General features: G+C 38.7%; 1 long non-coding RNA gene across 3 annotated transcripts in view; it reads right to left on the bottom strand.

Annotated features, from left to right (window-relative positions):
• Window positions 1-558: 558 nt before the first annotated feature.
• Window positions 559-22,168, bottom strand: part of LOC110356824 (uncharacterized) — a 156,043-nt gene continuing 134,433 nt past the window's right edge. Inside the window, exon 7 of one of the 3 annotated variants that reach the window (XR_010469069.1) lies at window positions 559-908. This is a non-coding gene — a long non-coding RNA (uncharacterized LOC110356824). Of the gene's footprint in view, window positions 909-4,104; window positions 17,105-22,168 lie in introns of those variants that run through there. The other 2 variants (XR_010469066.1, XR_010469070.1) reach the window with 2 other exon arrangements.

The raw sequence follows: 22,168 nt of genomic DNA, 5'->3' as shown, positions 1-22,168 counted from the left end.
ACAAGAAGGACAGAGAGGCAAGAGGTCAGTGGAGAACACAGGCAGCCTGATGGCATGAGTGACATGGGCCTTGAATCCAGGTGAGGCAGAGGAGAGGAATTCCATCGTGGATTCTAAAATCAAGACAGCTATTATTGGAGAGGATGGCCTCTTGTGAGTGGAGTCAACATTTTCCTGCTTCTGTTCATGAGCCCAGTTTTGTCTTTCACCATTAATGTTTTAAGAACATTTTTCTAGCTCTTTTCTTTCTTGGCCAGTGAAGTTATTGAGGTGATTCCAGACAAGCACTTTTTGAGGAGGTGGCCTACTGATATATCTCTTATCATTCAAAAAAAAACAAACTTAAAAGAGATTGATTGGGTTACTTCAAATTTCAGAAGAAAAAGAATAGATTCAGATACAGGCTGCTTCATTTCAGCAAGCTGAGATTTACAACAGTCAAAATATTAACCTTCAAAATCACGATTTATGAATGGTAGTGGAAATATTGACAAGAACCCTTGGTGTTATAAAGTCCTGGTATATGCAAACCTGATGAGATAAAAGAAAACTAATAAAGGAAAAATAAAACACTACTATGGAAGCAAAGCAGTTTTAATCTGTTTTAATATCAAATAACGCCAAATACCTGATTCCCATACCTTGGGAAAGGACAGTGGGATAGAAACAGAGGTAAGATGAAACAAAAATAAATAAAATGTTTATAATAAGTGACAAGCAAGCCTCTGAAGATAAGGTGATGTGATGCAGGAAAGCACTCAAAAGTTTGCAAGTTTATTATTTAAATCTCTCTTACCTAGATGTTGGGTTTTCTTGGGACATTTCACCACAGCTGGATTTCAGTAAAAATAGCTTTTTCTGGCTTAATTCTTGTAGATGGTGGAAACATGAAGAAGAGCAAAAAAAACCTAGAAACACAACCATTTAATTGATAAAAAAAATAAACACAGTTTGCATTTTAATACTGAGTACTTAATTTTTTTGGTAACTATATTCAAATCAGTTCTTGCAATATTATGAAAGTAAGGAGAAGTTTTTACTACTGATCTATACAGTGTTTCAATATTATCCATGTAATTCTAACATTTTTTGGGGTAAAACATGACAACTTCTGAATATTTCCAGTGACTCTACATCTAATGTCTCTAGGGATGAACGACACAGGGTGTCCAGAAGAAGACATCGTTATGGCAAGAAATGACAGGGATGGTCAGTTTGAAAGGAAAACAGTGACACTTCTGACTTTTGTGAGCTACAGATTTCTAGCAGGTTACTGTCAACATGATGCTATGTGAGATATGGATGCAACTTTTGTTGTGATTTCAACAGCAGTGTAATTAAGGAGAACTTCCGCAGAACTCTGCACATTAAGTAGCCGCTATGCAGGAGCGCAGACTACAGAACTTGAAGGGGTCTTACATGGCCACCTTTTGTTTATTCCACTGCTCTGTGATTTACTGCGTGACATTTAGTGATGGGACAGGTGTAAAATTCCTAATCACATTAGAAGTTAATAAACAACAAGCTGGTTTATCATGAAAATAAAAATATGGGACCAAAACTGCTGCAATGTTTTACAATTCTAGGCTGTAACAACCACATATTCTTTTTTTTTCCCCTCTTTCCTTAATGGGTATAAAACATGGATCATTTGAAACACTCTAAAAAAATCTAAAGCCACAAAGTGATTATTATGATTTTTAAAAATAAAAATGCTGGCATTTGCACAGGATGGTTTGTAGGTCTCATGCTGTTCTTCATGCCAGTGCAAATAACACCACGCATACAGAAGTTTTTAGGAATTTTGATCAAAAAGTGCAGCATTATCCAGAATGCGCCTAGCAGAGAATGTGTGTGCTGGGAGGTAGTTAGCTATTATAGCAATTCTTCTGCTTTTAAAGATCCTTGTCATCCAACCAAGGAGTGCTAACTTCCTTGTATGATCAAATGACTGGTCACATTATCAGTTGAATAAATGTCAAGTAGTCAGAAAAAAGGAGCTTCAGATCAACCACGTATGAATTGAAAAATTCTTCTGTAAATCTGCTTAGTGAGTACTTACAAAAAATTCTCATGTTCGTGAAAATATGGATAATATTTGGGTTTTTGAAAGTCTGGATTGTTTTCTAAGTGACTGAAGAAAGCAAAACACAGAATTGCAATTTTTATAGACAGAAATTGCAATTTGCCTCATGCTCCATAATTCTGAGCTGGGATCAGGGTCTTGTAGGAGGGAGGAAGGAGGCGGGACCAGGATGGGTAATAAATGGCAAAGTGACTGTGGCACAACAAAAAATTACTGACAGGTTGGCTCAGTGCAGAGTTATCCCAAAACAGTGTGTTCATTCACTGGGGCCATGAATTTTATTCTATTGAAAGAACATAAGTGACTGGAAAAAAATCCCCACACATAAAAGGTAACACAATGTTCTTTTAAACTATTGATATTAACATTGTGAACTACGTAACCTGAAGAAACATTTCTCATGTATTAAATAAGTATTGGAATGTTTTATTGCTTAAGTTGCTCTGCAGTGATATATAAGTAGTCTGAGTCTTTAAGTAGAAATAAAAGCATCTGCAGGTTATTCCCAAGGTTATAATTTCACTGAGGATTTCTCTGATGTCATAAACCGAAAGTGTTTGAGCTGTTTAGTCATAGGATTCCCAAGATGAAAATTATAGCCTTGCAATGCACAGCAGGCAAGACTTTTTACATTAACAGCCTTAAGTGGGCCATCTGTGACGATTATACCTTCTCTAAAGACTCAGGGTTCCAGTAAAATGATTTTCATACCTACAAGATGAGTGTTTTTTTTTTTCCCATCTATTTTTGCCATTTTCTCTCTGAAAGAGGAGATGTCACTTTTTATTCAACCATCAAGAAGATGTAAGTGTTGCCCAGTTTAAATTTGATCATGAAAGAGGAGAAAGAAAGTTTGAATTACTGTAGCTTTTAATCTGGCTTGGAGGAAATCTCAAAGTGCTGTCACTCCAGTCACATTATCCTCCCCTGGCATCAGTGTTGTAAGACATATCAGAAAATAATCATACAATTCTGGCAAAGATAAGTAATGCTGAGCTTACACTGAACATACAGAAAAGTCACCAAGCCCTCACATACTGTTCATATCATATTTATCTTTTGGATCTTGAACTTAGAAAGGCAAATGTGGGCTGCCATAAATCTTGCAGTTGATAAAAACTATCCTAACAAAACCTTATTATGAGAGCAAGAGCAACCTCCTGTCAGCATCAAAGCTTTTTGACAGATCTTTGTTGATTTGTATAGGTCATCCTGAAGACTAGTATCTTTAACAAATTATTTGAGAAATAAAATGCAAAAAGAACAGTAATTTTAGAGAATACAATCCATGTCTTTGTTCTCCATTTCCTTGAAAGCAGGATAAGTGGTTGTGTACCTCTGCATTTAACTCTGTGTAACAAAGTTAAACAGAAATAGAACCAGTGAATGAACATACTTCTGTTGTGCAGAATATGTGCAAAAAATCTTGAGAGACCTATCAAGCAGCACATTGGAATATACTATGTTTTATATGCAAATTTAATATGTAAGTTAACAATTTATTTACTTATGTTCTGTGCATTATATAACTTTGTGGGAGAGAAAATGCTTGTGCACCTCTGCGTCAGGAAATGAGAATTAGAAATTGCCTGGCGTGCAGCAGCATGGTATGTTAACACCAAACACTTATGACACTTGACATGTTCTGTTCCTGAAAAGGAGAATTAATGATAACCAGAAATGGTCTAAAGACATCAGCTTGTAAGAGAACTTATAACGTTCCATTTTGATTAAGAGTGGAATATATACCTCATCCAAGTGTTTCTGCTCTGACAGGGGGATTGGACTAGATGATCTTTTGAGGTCCCTTTCAATCCCTGACATTCTGTGATTGTGTGATATTAATATGTACAACTACATATCTGTATATTTATATACAAACATATTTTAAAAACAATATATGTGCAATAAAACATGTTTGTTCTACATTAGGTGTATAAACACACTTACATAGGCAAATCCTTGAATTTTGAGGAATTCTGGATCAATCTTTTTCACCATCAATTGCCTAAAGTTATCTTTGTTTATTCCTCTCTTTTTTTAAGTATGCTATGGCATGTTATCTAGTAGGTCACCAAGAAAAAGGGTATTAGAGGAACACTATGAGGAAAAAACATTTTTAAAGAAGGTTAGATAATCAAATCACTTAAGAAAAATGCTATCACACATCACTTAATGTTTTCCTCAAGCAATATTTATTTCAAATTGAAATTTAGTGGTCTTTTCCACAGTGAAAATAGGATTTTGTTTTTGAACTTTCCTGGATACAAGAATATAGGTAGTTCAGAAAAAATACATTAATTTGTAGAAACTTATAGCCAAGATGGGCAAGGCCAATGTTGGCCACAAAATACCAACTCATTTGCCAGTCGTTTCAAACAATGGATGAGTGGTTTCCATCAGCGCTCACAGTATATAATTTACTGAATATTTCAGATTATGCTTTGGCATCTTAATTTCTCCAGCAGTTCTCCCATGTCAGAAGCAACTGACTACTAGCCCAGTTATTTATATTTCCAGAGTGAATTAACAAAAGCAGCTTTCATGGTTTTCTTCGATGTTTCATACCACAGATAAGCCTTGTTGGAAAAGTCGGTTTATATTGAATCTCCATTGAAAAAAAACGTAAGATGATTTATGGAAACGATTTCACATAATGACTGCATTTGGTAAAGCTGAAAACTGCTTTGTTGGTTTTGTAAGTTTGTGATATTCCCAAAGCCCGGGGATGAACTCGCTCGCTTTGGCCCCTCCTCAATCCATTACATTAAAAAATGTTCTGAAACAGATTTCCCACATTGTTCTTGTATTTCTCTAAGGACCAGTGTGCAGGGAAGTTCAGAGCAGAGAATTATTGTGTCTAATCTATTACTTTTATGTGAAAGATCATTTTTTTCTTAGAAAAACCTCCGGAAAAGTCTAAATCTAGGATCCCATGAAGTGCAGAGCACCTGTCGACGCTGTGGCTGTGGTCACAGCTGTTTTCTTCAGCGGGCACTGATGGAACTTGGAAATTTCCATCAAGACTACAGCACTTTTCGTTATTTGTCCCCACATAAACATGTTCCTAAACACCAGTAGTTCAGAGGAATGAATACGAGACAGTAAAGCAAATATCTCACAGCTCTGCTGGAAGGATCTCAAAGGACAAGTGGTTATTCTCAGCTGAGACAAAACCATGAGTCGTGACTTTATTCTGAGGCAAGAAACGCTTGCTTTAATTGGCAGGAAAAAAATAGCAAAGCCCAACATCAGTTAATGAAGGGAATGAATGCCTGGGAAAGGGCAACACGGGATTGTTTGACAAGTGACAAGTGTTGGAGATTAGATGGAGAAATTAACACCCAGAAGCCGGTGTGAGTACCCTGCTCACTATTTGTCTCTGAGAATTCTTTTATTCAAGCCCATAAAAACTCAGAAAAGCTTATTTTTCTGGGTTACCTTGCACCTGCCCTCATGGCCTGTCACTTTCAGCTACTCAACACACAAAGCCAGCCCTTACATAGAGGAAAGAATAGAGAAATAGTAAAAGCGACTGTATAAAAGCTTGATGCTTCCCTTGGAATCTGCAGGAAATGAAAACAGCTCCCTGTTGTCGAGAATGAAAGAGTATTGTTCTGGAAGAGCAAGAGCCATTAAGCTAATTACACATTTGCATTGATTTGGTGAAAACTGAATGAAGTTATATTAATACAAGCCAGACGTAAACCAATTTAAATGTGTTCACATAGGGTATTTCACCAGTTTAATTGATTTAAAACTAATTTTGTGCATAAACAAGGCCATATATCCTTTTTCTTCTCCTTTACAGACTGAAAATTAGGTAATAATTTCAGCTTGGATTTTGATGACACTACATTAAAAACATAGCTGTACTGCTATGTAAGCATGAGTCTTCTAGTAATTAATACCCCGTATGCCCTTCCAAAAAGAGATGTCAAGTTCAAATTTTTCTTTATAACCAAATTCCACATGCATTGGGTTGGATCCAAACCTAGGTCTAAGCACCTTGACCGGCAGGATCAGAATCACAGCATTGTGGTTACAGGAGGGCAGAATTGTTTCCTTAGTCCACACCTGCATTTTGCAGTATAAGTATGTAATATCATGTAAACTCCAGAATAACGCTCAGGAAAATGTTAATACAGTGCCCAGAAGGAATACTGTCCAGAAGGAATATAGGTGTGTTTATAAAACCGGGACAATGCCGCAGACTTACTATATAGTGGCATGCACATATACATGCAGAAGAAACAGAGAATTTGCAGGAACTTGTATTTGTCTTCTGGAGAAAATTTGTTGACTCATTATATTAAATGAATTTAGACAAGCCAGGACTAAGGCTTCTTATATCTAAGTGAAGTTCACTGTGTCTCCTTTAAAGCAGAGATGCATCTATAGCACGCTAAAACTGTTGAAATTTACCTTTATTCTTCATGCTTCTTTTTTTAAAGGCAACAACTATTTTTTCTTTGTCATAATGAGATAGATACAATTTAAAGTATTTGATTATAACTAATTATATTTTAGTTAATTAACTTTAAAAATTACTTAGTATAGCATAATCCATAATAACGATGCAGACAATACATTAATACAATGACAAATGAAACACTTGATGCATTTACTTGTTCAGAAATGTAGACTTTTTTTTTTTTTGTAATTAAAAAGTTATCTACTGTGATTTGATGAGTCATTTTCTGCCCCACTCCAAATATTTTCATGATGAAATATTTCACATCCGGTGAGTAAAGATGCACTATTTTCTCATCATCAGAATGGTCTGCAGGCTGAATTTGCTGTCATACTGCCAGAGCGGTAACCCAACCTGTAAGTCTAAATTGTTTTTTTTCCCATAGTTCCATTTTGTTGGCTCTTTTCCATTGCAAATAGCTGAGGGGCTTTTTCACCTGAAAAAGATGAATTCCTGTCACTGAATCATGGTCCTGTTCTGTTTCAGGGCTTTCTGGGAGTCGCGAGGATGGATGCATTCTTTGATCCTGATACCTGCATCAAAACAGCTGAGGCTGATGAACCTTTGATGTGTGCTGAGCTCTTTCAAGGTACACATAATGAAATTTTTAAAATCTGAAGAGAAAATTCTGTAGGTCAGAATTTTGCTGGTTCTCTAATCATCAGAGATCCCTCCTGGGTGGAAAAGTTTTGATTTTAAACAACAGGCAGTAAACCTCTCATAACTTGAAAACTTTCTTCCTGTAATGCAAGGAGTAGTAAAAAGGCAGAGCTTGCAGAGATTTGGAAATATTTTTACAGCCTAAGAGGGGATGTTAGAGACAACCCACACATTTGACTCTGGTCTCTTCTTCGGCCACTGAATGTCACAATGTCATAAACACGCTCCTTATGTTTCTAATAGAATAATAAAATGGAGTCAGAAAGTCATTTATTCACAATAAAATCAACTTGCAATTCAAGTTATGTAGGAGATGGTCAAAGACGTTTCCCCTGCTCTGAAAAATCATGGCACTTCCTCTCATACTGTGGTTGTGAGGGATTTAATAGATGTATGGAGAGACTTTATTCCTGTCGCTGTATTGAATTTGCCTATCACACTGAAAACTCATTGGGTCAGAGACTGCCTGCTACTCTGTGTATAGTGTTTAATATAATAAGGATGGAATCCTTCACTACTGAAAAGTCAAAGACATCATACACATCATTGATAATGAAAATCTCAAGCTGTGATAAAAATTATCCCTCTCAACAGTTTCTCTGCTTGAAAACTGCTAAAGTAAGTAGGAAAGCGAAGTCCTCAAAATTTGGCCTTCTAGTTTGTTTATTCAGGCTCTGCTCAGTCATTTTGAAATATCCTGTGTTTATCTCAACTTGGGCTGTCTCAAGCTTAGAGAAAATTTCACTGTAAGCAATGTGTGTTTCTTTTTTTTTTTTACTTATATAGCTCTACTTTCATCCTATAGTCATTATTTCACAGCTCTTCGGGCACTGCCTCAGAGAGCTCTCAGCCCAAAAGATAAATAGCACTAGAAGTGAGAGAGAATGAGCCAATCAGAATATGTTCAAAATTTCCATGTAGCATCTTTTTTGGGCGCAGAGTGGCTGAAGAGCAGTCAAACAGAAAGGGACCTGGGGGTACTAATTGACAGGAAGCTCAACATGAGCCAACAGTGTGCCCAGGTGGCCAAGAAGGCCAACGGTATCCTGTCCTGTATCAAAACTAGTGTGGTCAGCAGGACAAGGGAAGTGATCCTTCCCCTGTTCTCTGCATTGGTGAGGCCACACCTGGAGTATTGTGTTCAGTTCTGGGCCCCTCAGTTCAGGAAAGACATTGAAGTGCTGGAGCGGGTCCAGAGAAGAGCAACACGACTGGTGAAGGGACTTGAACATAAGCCCTATGGGGAGAGGCTGAGGGAGCTGGGGTTGTTTAGTCTGGAGAAGAGGAGGCTTAGAGGTGACCTCATCACTCTCTAGAACTACCTGAAGGGAAGTTATAGCCAGCTGGGGATTGGTCTCTTCTCCCAGGCAGTCAGCAATAGGACAAGGGGACATGGGCTTCAACTCTGCCAGGGGAAATTTAGGCTGGATATTAGAAAGAAATTCTTTACAGAGAGAGTGGTCAGACATTGGAATGGCTGCCCAGGGAGGTGCTGGACTCGCCGTCCCTGGAGGTTTTTAAACTGAGATTGGACATGGCACTTAGTGCCATGATCTAGTAAACGGACTAGAGTTGGACCAAGGGTTGGACTTGATGATTTCTGAGGTCTTTTCTAACCCAGTCGATTCTGTGATTCTGTGATTCTGTGATTCTGTGATCCTGTGATTTAGCTTGTGGCAAATAAAAAGTCTAATCCACTCCTAGAGGTGGAAAAAGTTTCAGAAGTGTGTTCTATATCTGTATTACCATTTCAACTGCAAACGTGGAATTGGAATTGTCCTTTAATGTTTATTCAGCTATAAAGTTGTAAGGAGCTGTATCAATGGTGATTCACAACTACTTATGCTGCATCATGTCTTCCCAGCCCACATTTATGTTAACTTTCAAACATACTCCTGGAGGCACACGACTGTGTTGGCGTATGTTTGTACCCAAGTGCATTTACAGCATCTAAAGCATATTTAGAATTGCACGGTCTTGCAAATGCACACCCACTCTGTAATACTCAAACAAACTTGTTTTAACCTCTTTTATTCCCAGGCAACAAACCTAAATTAGTAGCCAGTTTAGATATCTCTGGTTGTTTGTTTCTCTGATGTAATGACTAGACCGAGGCAATAACAATACTTCTTTATGTTACTCAAGTGTGTATTGGGATTCAGGGGGGAGCTAGATTCAAAAGACAGTGAATACAGAGATCATGCATCATTCTATAGCAACATTATCCCGCCGTTTCCAGAGCATTCACTGCACAAGCAATACCATTTTTCACCAGGAAATAAGGTTGTTTCTTAGACCTAACACATGGCAACATTTCTAAGACACACTTTTAAATCGGCTGTGGCTTTCTGTGTTACACCCGTAGTGTGTAAATATGTTGGAAAAATAAACAGTTAAGTTCAAGTTTAAAACAAAGCAAAACAAAACAAACAAAAGCCCTGCCCCATCTGTCAGACTGTGTGTATGACATCATCAGATATTCTGCACTTGTTTGCAGCCATTCAGACCAACCTGCCCCATGGTCTGAGCTTTGTGCTCCTGCTCTCTGTACAGGCTCAGTGGGCTGGAAAATTACCACATGCTGTCACAGTTAGCTCAGCCAGGTCTTGTTATCATTGTTTCCAAGGAATCCATTCATTCCATTATTTTACATATTGGGCAGACGTCCTGCCACTGAGGCTTGGGCTGCACTAACTTGAAGGGCCAAACATTAATGGGTCCCTATTGTTGGTGGAATAGCGACGCAATACGTGGGAAAAAACACTCAGACAGCTCACTGACACTGGTTTAGGACCTCTAGACTTAGGGGGTAGCCTGTAAAGAGCTTTTATGTAAACAGGACTTCAATAAACAAAGAATATCTCCTCTGTCAATATTCATAACTCATAAATTTTTCCTTCTCTTCCCCCTCTTTCACCCCCTGGAACAACATAACTCTTCAGATACAAAGAGACAAGAGAGTGGTATGGATGGTCAACGCCTTTTGCAAGGCCAGTCTGTGGGATGTGTGCAAGAAACCATGCAACAAATCCTGATTTATAAGGGATAGTATTGAGCTCCCAGGTGGAACAAAGTAGTTTTATTTCAAGCTTGCTCTAGTATCTGTGTGGCTGATAATGGAGCATGTGATTGTATAGATTTAAAGCTTGCGCTTTGTGTATGCCAGAGCTGATGAGTCAAAATGAAGGTAGAGCATGTCTGTCTGTCTTTCCTGAGCATGGAATTTCAAGTAATAGATTGCACTGGTGACAAATTTTATCTTCCTTTTAGGAAGCAATACACAGTAAATTTTGAGCACTCAGAAAACAACCTTCAAACCAATAGGATAAAGAAGAATGTGTCAAGTTATGTTGTTGCCCCCCTGATTTTGAAATTTTGTTTGAGTGTTGTTGTTTGTTTGTGTTTGGTTTTGTTTTCTGGTTTGTTGTGTGGCTTTTTTTGTTTGTTTGTTTGGTTGGTTTGGTTTGGTCTGGTTTGGTTTTATTCATGTTTTTGTTTTCTTTAGGCCAAATGTTATTCTCAGTTGTTTCCCATGCACATCCTTGACTTCGGTGATACCACTGGAATTTTGTCCTGATCTGAAAGAGCTTCTGTTTGGAATAGTACCCTTGGCTCCACTTCTTTCACCGAGCTTTACCTCACCGCAGGCAAGATGAGGATCAGGATGCAGGGGTTGGGAATTGGCAGAATGACTCCAGACAGGAGGCGACCCTGTCATCGCCAGCAGTAACACTTCAGGGGCCCCACTCTCATTGGAAAGAGGTGTTCAGCTTCCTTAATTTGAATGGAGTGAGCCGAATGAGATTAAAAACATCTCACTTGAACTAGTTGCAAAATCCTTCATTCCAAGAGGGAGCCACTTTAAAAATTGCTCGAAAAATAATCCAAAGAGAGAGAGAAAAAAATTCTCCAGACACCTGGGGTTTAATTGTGTGAATACACCCTCCTGTTTCTGGTACCAGCCTGGCACTTAGGAGGAGAAGGGGCTGGACTTGGCATCTGCTGCCCACAGCCTTTACTTCATGTACTGAGTATTTTCCTCACATTATTGTCTTTACAACTGGGCAACAAAGGTCTTAAAAACATGACCTGGCTGCTCTCACCATGGCACCATGCGGTAATTAGCTGAGTCCACTGGAATCTTTGAAAACCTAAACACAAGTCTCATTTTTTTAAACCTGGCTGTAATTAGCACAGCTGTTATTTCACTTAATTTGTTGTATTGATACTGTAAAGCTCTCCAAAAAGCCTCACAAAACTCAGCAGCACAACGTATCTTTTTTTTCTGTAAATATTTTGAGAATATTAGGTCAGAGTACCCGAATGCGTGAGAAGAACTCACAGGCTTTCTCAAAAGCCCATCTGAAGTATATTCCTGGTGGTAGTAAGACGTGTTAAAATACTTGCACTATCCAAAAGCCAGGTTAGACACTTCATGTCTTTATGATGTATGCAGTTTCAACTAATATTATCTCTTTCCCTGGCAAATAATTTTAAATAGTTCCCTTCTTCAGCTGACATTAAGAGCTAATTGAGATAAATTCATTTTTCCACAAAAGTAATGTGTGTCAAGGCTAGATTTCCTAAGTCAAGCCCTCCAAGCAATCATCATAATCATTTTGTAAACTGTAGATAACGTAATCTTGGAATAAAAAGATTTTTTGAGGGTATGAAATGTTACTTTAAGATAAACGTTAGATCTTAGTGTTGCTACTTTGAATATAATATTTTCAAAATAGTTTTCTAGGGTTTTAAAATAAGCATAAAAAGAGACGGAGGGAGACTGAGAATGCAATTCTTTTAAGCATTATGTAATGTGATGTTTTGTCTTTAATTTTTCAAGTTTTGTGTTTGTATGCATGCATGCTTCTGCCAGTATACTTGAGGTAAATAGGGTCTTGAAGAAGAGAAACTGGAATGAATTAAGAGGAAAGGGCTCTGCTTTATGTGATCTTTTAAAACTGCATTACCAAATATACAAATTACGTTATTCAGTGAAGCAGTTTCTTAAGTAGCTTTGCATGTCAAAAGTGTTTTTGAATGGGGGAAAAAACAAGTACAAAAAGAATTTTTAATATACAATTGCAGATAAATGCTTGTTACATTAACCTTTAGGGACATTATGGCACTTGTTGAACTCTTTTTGGCAAATGGTTTCCCCTTGCATAACCTGATGTTCAGACCTCAAAAATGATAAAAATAATGACTTGCCAAGGAGTCAAAAAATCTCCCAACAGTAAAGGTTATATTTTTTTAACTTAGCACAATATTACACTCAGTACTTTGGGACATTCCTTCTTTCCTTGTTTAGGAGTTTCCAAAGATTTGGAGTAAACCTGGTCACCCTGAGTCCATGGTCTTGTGTTGTCTCTAGAGCCATCAGAAACTCAGGTGATGAGGGAAGGTGTCACTCCATCCACACCATGAAACTGTTGCTTGGTTTGTAAGGACTCAGCTCCTGTCCTCTTGTGTCCAGAAGCCTGAATGCAATGTAAAACATTACTGAAAATTTGCATGTAAGAATGTTTCTTCTTCAAGAAAGCTTCCTCTTGCAGGATGAAGATTAAAGCCTGGGAACACTGTGAGGATTTGACCTGTGCTGAGTATCGAAATCATAGAATTACAGGCTGGTTGGGGTTGGAAGGGACCTCTGGAGATCATCCAGTCCAGTTCACCAGAGCAGATCACACAAGAATGTGTCCAGGTGGGTTTGAATGTCTCCAGAGAAGGAGACTCCACAACCTCTCTGTGCAGCCTGTTCCAGGGCTCGGGCACCTCAAAGTAAAGAAGTTTCTCCTCATATTCAGTTGGAACCTCCTGTGCTTCAGTCTGTGCCCATTGCCCTTCATGCTACCCCTTCTCTTTCTCAGATCACATTTGCCCTAGAGAGATAACTTCATCATCTGGATCAGAAGCTTTTTCCTTCAGGAAGGAGCTGAAGATGTCACTGATAGCTGTGGGATGTCACAGCTGCTGGGGCGCTGGGTTGTTGGAGACATGGTTCTTCAAAGGTGTAGAGCAAGTAAAATCTTCTTTAAATTACAAAACTGACATTATCCGAAAAGATTCAGATAAGAGAAAAAAAGGAAAGACTTAAACCTTCTGATTAGTGGCCCAGATGGTCACCTCAAAGCTCATGAGGATGAACTTAACTGCAGGCTGCCAAGAAACTTCTGACTGTGAAGTATAAACACAGACTGTAACTTTCATTACTTGCCTCAGGCATGGACAGCGACCATTTATCTGAAATTCTTAGCAACTCTTATCCATATTCCCTGGTAGGAATTAGATGGACCGTTGCTCAAAAACTGGAAAGAAAAAATAAAAGTTGTACCTTTATTTTTGACAGTCATCTTTTCCTAGTGCAGATAATTGAGGGACTGCTTCCGTGTCACAAATTGAATGGAATTAAACAACTGCAGAACTGCTCCCACTGAATCTGGTGGGATTTTGACCAAGGAATACCATTGTCATTCATAAAATTCACAAGAAATGGCATTCAAGGGCATAGAGGGGCATTCAGTAATCTCTGCATTTGTGTCCCCTTGTCACCTTTCATTACAAAAAAGGAATAAAAATAGTTCAGCAAAGTATATGAAAACAATATAAACCTTATCTACATGACCTATCATAACATATTAACAACTGTCTATCATATTAGCCATTTTATATCGTGTTATATTAATATAATAAAATTTTAGCACTTCATTGCCCTAATAAGAAATGACCTTGCAATCATCTCAAGCAATTTTCATATCAAACTAGTGAAAATAAAGGCTAACACACTCAGATGCCAGCAAGCAAACTGTTAATAGAACATGACAACTTTTTAAGGTTTTGCTTGTACAGTAATGTTCACCTTTACTATTTCAACATTTTCCTCCAATTTTTCATTACTGGACTTGGAGAATTAGTGCATTACCACTCATTTTCTAAATGAAGCAAACAAGGAAGAATTGTGGTAGCAGTCGATTTTTTTATCGACCTTTTATCAAATAAACAGCTGTGATGAGAAACAATCATGGCTATTGGGGAGGATTGTCTGAGAAAACAAAATCAGAAATGATGTAACAGAAGTACTGAACCTCATTTAGGATGTAGATCAAGAAAAATTCCTAGAGACATTTTTGTAGCGATATGGTAATTATCTCAACTAACTGGTGAAAGCCCTTTTATGTTATACAGTCAATGTTAGACTGAAAAAAGTACTAGAAGCTACTGCCTGGGGAATAATCCTGTGACAGGGAGTGAGAGGACCTGGTTGTTTCTGTCTTCGCCCTCTCAGATATTATGATTCAAGACTGGTTTGGAAGATGAAAGACTAACAGTATTTAATGGATTGCTGAGATCCTGTCTCATTGCTGCATGTTTTTTTGTTTGTTTGTTTGTTTGTTTGTTTGTTTGTTTGTTTTTCTTTCAGAAATTAAATAATTTAAGGAGAGAAGAAAAAGACGGTTATATATCTTCTGGATTTTTTTTTCCTTTAGTCAGATTAATTTTAAAAGAGTCAAACAATGCTCTTTCTGAGTCTGCACCACAGGAAAGGATCACTAATAATGCAAGTGGTGGAAAGGCAACAATGCCATATGCCAACCCTGGTGAAAGCAGTTTAAATGAAGGTTTAGTCTATATGATCTTTTCTTTTTTTCTGAATATTCTGTTGTAGGTTATCTTTCCTTGTATTTTTAATAAGCTTCATAGTAGCTTTTAAGATGTTAAAAAAAGGAAATTCAGAGTGTCAGGAAAATCTGGAGAGAATTGGTGGGTAAAGAGACCACACATGCTTAATTGCCTGGGAGACTTCATAGCCTTATTTCATAATCCTCTCAGGATTTCTCACCAAGAAGCCACATTTTCTGGAGCTAACAAAGAATCTGACATACCAGGGAGGGTATTCTGGCAATAATTGAAATATGCACAAGGAAAGGAGTGAATGATTAGACACTTTCAAACTTGTTACACTGTGATACACACCGATAGGTAAAAGGTCATATACAAGATTTTGCCTTGGGCTTGTGTTGTCTCTGTGTCTCTTGCCTGAGAAAAAAGCAGACTGAAAGTAGCAGTTCCTGATCTTATTACTGCAATGCACAATTAATTTAGACTGAAAGGGTATTAATTGCATTAAGCCTCAAAACCCATAATTTTGTTTTTGTTTTGGTTTTGGTTTGTTTTTTTTGTGTTAACGAAAGAAGCAAATAGTTTCTCTGCTACCATCTGTTAATCCTTAGACTTCCTTCCTTGCAACGCCAGCAGAAGTCATTGAGATCTCAGCAGCATTTTTGGCATCTTCTGGGCTGCGTCCTCACCTCTCTGGCCAGTTTAGCTATGTTTTCTTCCTTGACTTTATTCAAGGAAACAGACAATTCAGTTAGTTTTTAACACACTAGACTGCTAGGTGTTTTCTGCATTTTTTTGTACATGCCATAAACTTGCCATCACTGCTTCTGGCCCTTCCCCATGGAAGATCCTGAGGTCCTTGGTGTTTCCTGTCACGCATGTTCAGCTGGAGAACACTGAGCTTCACAAGGTGCTTGACCCCTTGGTACATGTCCAAGCTGCAAGCTGCAGAAATACCAAGGCTTCCTCCTGGTTGGACAAAGTTGACATCATCTAGATGTTTGCCTCAGGCCAGAACATTTATAGGAAGTTTCTGAAGCATGCTAGAAATGTGGTAAAGTAGATTACCCAAGAAGAAAATGCTGTTGGCAAAGCAGCTGCTCCTGCTGCAAGCTGTGATGTTCAGGAAGGTCAGCGGCACAAAGCAGAGCCTGTGCCATCAACCTGACTGCTGGTTTGTTACACAAAAGCTTTCCATCCACACCAACAGGACAAGCAGGCACAGGCTGAAATTCTAACAGTTGCTCTGTTTTCATGTCATGCTTGAGATTATAAAAGGTTGGAGATGATAATACTTGTAATAAGTGTTTCTGTTGGTGTGGCTGTGTCTACAGCATACTGCAACTGTGCCCGTTCTGTTTGGCCTTAGGAGTTAACATCATCCTAATTAGTTTTTAACATCCACCAAATGGACATAATAGCACCATATCCCTCACAGAAGTGTGTTGTGAGGCTTAACTAATTATTGTTCACTTGCAAGGGCTTTGAGATCTCAAAATTAAATGTACTATCAAAATGCAAAATATTTTGCTCATGCAGCAGTCAGAGAGGCTATATAGCTGCTACCAGTGTGACCCAAGATGGGTCCATCAACTGAAGGAAGGACATGAATGTTTAAACATTTATTTAAATATTAAACTACAGGTCATCAAAACCCATACTCACAGCTCCACTGATGTCCTAAGTGATTTCTAGGCATGGATTAGGTGTGAATTGTGCATCTAAGGAAATTCACTTCTTCTATCAAGCTGAAAACCTGGATGGGAATTGAGAAGAATCCATTTCTCAGTTTTTCACCTCTGCGCATCTACCAGAGGAATGACAAATCCCCTTCTACAAAATAAAATCATTCTTAGATGTTCTGGAAATACATTAGCCTCTTACAACTGCATTGCATAGCTCGTGGGCAGCTGGTGTAGAATACGTCTGTCTTCCCTGGTGCCTGTTGAATCCAGGGCACTCCTATTTCTGTCATGCAACACCATGCATCAGACTATAAATTATTTGTAGTGCCGGTCAGATTTCTGTAGGTGTTTTGATTGATGTAAACTTGCCCTGGTGGGGCAGATGTTCTTCAGTCACTTTGGCCTTCAGAGCTCAAAAAATCAACAAAAAAAGAGATTACAACAGGGATCTTGGTAGAACCCTTGCTGGATTTCCAAGACAGGAGAGAGGATTCCCCGTGTCTGCAATAGTCTCAGTGCTAGGCTTGCATGTGGCATCTCCATGCTTGACTGCACTGCCAGTAACATGGGTTGCTACAGCTGTGAAAACACAAAGAAGAGGAGCAATGAAGGGTTTACACAAATTGAAAGCCAATTTATAATTTCTGATATTGGTCTCTTGTACTGCTACAGTCACAAATTATACAAACTGTCAGCAAGATGGTGGCTGGTAACACAAAAGGCTCAGAAGTGTCAGTTTTAAATTAAAAATGTATTTTCAACCACAATTCACAGCTCCTCCACAATGACAAATGTTTCTTGCTATGTGAACCCTGAGAACACGGCAGTAGTCACAGAAGGTATGGTTTCTTTGGTAACTGATTAAAGTCCTGCATTTTGTATTACAGAATAATAAATAAAAATTAATTTTAATGAGTCTGCTGTCGGTATAAAGCAACTGTGAAATGAAGGTGTCAATGTAACTATACAGAGTTACTGAGAAGGCTCTGGACCATTATCTGATTATCAATTGCAGGCAGGTTCAAAGTGCCACAACTAGGTAAATTCACTTAGTAATTTACGCATGAAGACTTTATTTTCTATTTGCTTCTTGCATTCAGGACCAACCCCAAGACTGCTGGACTTGTCTCCTGGTGCATGTGTCCTCCAGACCCCCTTTTGGGTCTGATCTCTTCTTACTCCTGTAGACTGGAGTCACAACCTCCTCTTCTGGTAAGCAATTACCAACAGAGTTGTTGGTGTCCTCATGGGAAATAATCTCCTGGGACACCCTCAATACAGCAGAGATGCACATGGGTCATTTTGGCTATATATGTCTCTGAGACATCCTTGCTAATGTGCAGAAGTATGATGATGTCATGTAGTGCTTTGCCTCTTCTTGTTGATCCCAAACTTGCTGCTTCCTTTCCTTGTACCTGGTAATCACAACATCACAGAATCACAGAATTGTTAGGGTTGGAAGGGACGTCTGGAGATCATCCAGTCCAAACCACGTGCTAAAGCAGGAACACCTAAAGCAGATCACACATATGGGTCTCCAGAGAAGGAGACTCCACAACCACTCCGGGCAGCCTGTTCCAGGGTTCCGACACCCTCAAGATAAATAAGTTTCTCCTCATATTCAGATGGAACCTCCTGTGCTTCAGTCTGTGTCCATTGCCCCTCATCCCATCATTGGGCACCACTGAAAGGAGTCTTGTCCATCCTCTTGACACCCACCCTTGAGATATTTATAAACGTTGATGAGATCCCCTCTCAGCTTCTCTTCCCCATCTGAATAGACCCAGCTCTCTCCATCTCTCCTCATAAGAAAGATGTTCCAGACCCCTCATCATCTTCGTAGCCCACTGCTGGACTCTCTCCAGCAATTCCTTCTCCTTCTTAAACTGGGGAGCCCAGAACTGGACCCTTCAGATGTGGCCTCATCAGGGCAGAATAGAGAGGAACAACAAACCTCCCTCCACCTGCTGGTCACAGTTTTTCTAATGCACCCCAGGTACCATTGTCCTTCTTGGCCACAAGGGCACATTGTTGACTCATGGTTAACCTGTTGTCTGCCAGAACTCCCAAGTCCTTCTCTGCAGTGCTGCTTTCCAGCAGGTCCACCCCTAGACTGTACTGGTGCCTGGGGTTGTTCCTCCCCAGGTGCAGGACCCTACACTTGCCCTTGTTGAACTTCATCAGGTTCTTCTCTGCCCAGCCCCCCAGCCTGTCCAGGACTCACTGAAAGGCAACACTGAAAGTTGTGTCAGCCCTTCCTCTCAGTTCGGTATCATCAGCAAACTTGCTGAGGGTGCACTCAGTCTCTTCATCCAGGTCATTGATGAACAGATTGAACAGGACCGGACCTGACAATGACCTCTGTCCTGGTCTTGCTAAAAAGAAGATCAGTTTCTGTTTTAGTGAATTTTTCCTATCAGCTAAGTTCTTCTTAGTAACTGCACTTTTCTGAAGCTGGATATATGTTTTGGTAGACATAACAATGGAATGCAAGGTCGCTGGTAAGAATGAGCATTGCATATTTGCAAGGAGGAGCGGACTGAACAGGTGACTAATATTGACCAACTAAGTATTCCATCCCATCCACTTCATACATCATATGAAGGTGATAGATCATGAGGTTCTCGGTCTCTTCAACTATGGCCGACATCTGGGTACAACTCTGCTTGCTGTCCCTATGATCTGAGAGCTAGTGGCAGACTGAATCCAGCTCTGGTTTGCTGCAGGGTCCAACCCAGGACTACCAGGTGCCTGCTCTGCTGCTGCCAGTGCTGAACTGCTGGGAATTTCAGGATTGGTTTTGTATATTTTATATTATTTTCTCTATTTTAATAGTAGCATTAGAAAAACATTTTTAACTTTTTCCACCGTGCAAGTCCTCTCTCTCTTTGCCTCTCTTTGCCCTCCTATTGCCTTCCTTTAGCGGGGGGGGGGGAAAAAGGGAAAAAGGGATGGGGGTTAACAAAGCATCTGCCATGGTTTATTGTCACCTTGCAATCAGTGACAACCCCTGAAGAACCCTACTAACTACAGGCTTCCAACCAGACTCTGCACTGTCAGTCACAACCCTCTGGGCTCTGCCATCCAACTAGTTCATGATCCAGCTTCCCACCAAACATGCATATTTTCAGCACACGTTTTCTTATTATCTGAAAATATTTTTGCACATTTTATTCATATAAGCAGTATTTTTCAAATGAATTGTTGTATACATTGGGGAATGTACTTATTTCCAACCAGAAGTCTACTAGAAATAAAAAAAACCCAAACAAACAAAAAACCAAACAAACACAAACAGGTAGTTTTATTAATTATTTTATCCAAAATGACATGTTCGAATATCGTTACTCACACTCACAGAATCACACAATGGGGTAAACCAAAATGATTTTATAAACTGACGTTTGTTGTGTTCTACTTTTCTGACCCCCAGTTTCAGAGTCTTTCTGGCATGTGAGATGTTACTGAGTATTTCTTTGCACCCATGAGGCCCAGAAGTACACTTTTTAATGAAAGCTGAGATTCTCACACAATTTCCTCATGCGGGTAGTTGTTATTTTAAGCAAAACACCATATACTGTGAAAAGTATGATGGAGTTGCAAGAAATGGTACACAGGTAAAAAATCAGCAGGGAATCACTGCTTCATAGAGTTTTTCTGCATCTTTATGTATTGCTACTGTCAACTTTTGCGTTCTGCTTTTAAAACTGTTACAGTACCATTGTACATAACGCTACAATAGTACTTTTCAGATATTCCCTATAAGGCTAACATTATATTTGGAAAGTAAGAAATATATGTTGTTACTATTGTACTTGGAAATATTCCTAAGGAGCGGACACATTGCAAAGGAGCAGGCACATTTCAAAGGAAGAAACCTCCATTCCTGATAGGGTCAATGATTTTTTATCAATTAGAATTCTTTAGGGAAAGGAGCCAGCAGTCTTCATTAATAACATTAGTAGAAGATGAAATCGCACCATCTGTCTAGATAAACGGTTAATGCTTTTAAGAAGAAATGTCAACTGTTTAAAGGAAATTTCGAGAGGAAGGAAAGGGAGAAAAAGCAAAGATGTCTCTTGGTACCAGCTGTAATTTCTACAGTATCATGGGATTTAGACCTCTGCTGCTTAAATTGTTTTTTTAGGGCAAAACTTTATTTTCCAGTGTTTTTGCTTGGGTATATAATTCCATATATTATATTATCTCATATGATATTACATTCTTGTATAATCTATTATATTCTCATTATATTTTACATTGTGTTACACTATTCTGCTATTCCACCAGTGTGATCAGTTATAAGCCGGACTTGCTTTAACTAAGATAACTTAGCTTTCTGCCAAGCCCTGAGAAATACTGTTTGGAACTGCACACTTATGCTTCTGCAGCATAGAAGGTGCTACGATTTCAAGTGTACCTTCTGGCTCAAACTGTCGCAAAACGACCATTGAGTATTTGCCAACATCTCACTCAAAGACAGTGTGAAAATAATGGGTACGTCATGTTTATCGAATAAGATTATATAAAGTTAAATGGATGTTTTGAATTTCTAGGCTGCTACTCCATGAAGCTGTGCCTTCAGCACTATGTCTCATACATTAGTTTAATTATTATGTAAGTTTCAGGGATGTGGATGGGACAACTTGCTTGTGTTGTCTGAAGAATGGACCTTGTGGAGAGTTTTTTAGTATTAGTAAATGCATAGTAAGTGTATTTTCTGTCTACTCTGAATCTGGGACTTACCCACGCCCCTTATCAGTGAATTTTGAGAATTCATGGCTTTTTCATTTCTCTTTTTACAGATGTGACCACATACTGCCCGCTGAATCCTGTCTATATGGAATAGCTATCAAATAAATGCAACAGATTAACTATAGCTGTCACTGCTGATTTCACTATTCCTCTGTAATTCACTCAAAATTCCTCAGAAAATTATGAATAAGTCAATTTTTTTACCCACTTGCTATTCTCAGCTAGAGAAACCCCCTACTCTCATTTCTCCAGCTCAGCATCCTCAGACGTAATCACTGTTTGTGACTTCTTTATTCATTTTGTTACTTTTTTATTTTAATATGTCAAAACTCACATGGCATGTTTTTTCACATAGAAAATGTTTCTGTGACGGAACAGGGAAAATTAGAGAGCTGAAATTTGAGCTCCAAAGTAAACCAGACAGTAGCATTTAGAATATCAGAAAAAAATTTGAAAGAAAGACTAAAATAAAAGTGTTTGGAGATATTAGTTAAAGTACTGAAAACGCAACGCGGTTTTCCTAAAAACAGTCTTTTGCCAAACTAACCGGATATCGTCAGAAATTTTATTTAAACTTATACCGAGGAGAAAGTTAATGTATACATATAGATATAAATATAGGTATACAGACAGACTTCAGTCTAACTTCAGTAAAGCATCTGATATGCTGCTATAAGGGAAATTCTCAGTTAAACTGGCACAATGGAGGTTAGTTGAAAAAGTGTGAAAGGAGTGTGGAGCTCAAAGAAAAGGTGGCCAATGTTCATGCTGAAAGGAGAAGTACCAGAGAGGAGGGCAACAGGAATGTACTCTACAACACTAGTGTTCAGTCCGGTCTTCATCAATAGTGATTTAATCACTGGTTACCTTGGCAACTTGGCAGAAAAA

This window comes from Columba livia, chromosome Z (genome assembly GCF_036013475.1).
Source record: "Columba livia isolate bColLiv1 breed racing homer chromosome Z, bColLiv1.pat.W.v2, whole genome shotgun sequence".
In the NCBI taxonomy this organism is placed as follows: domain Eukaryota; kingdom Metazoa; phylum Chordata; class Aves; order Columbiformes; family Columbidae; genus Columba; species Columba livia.
The sequence above is the reverse complement of the archived record's forward strand: the minus strand, read 5'-3'. Positions and strand labels throughout refer to the sequence as shown.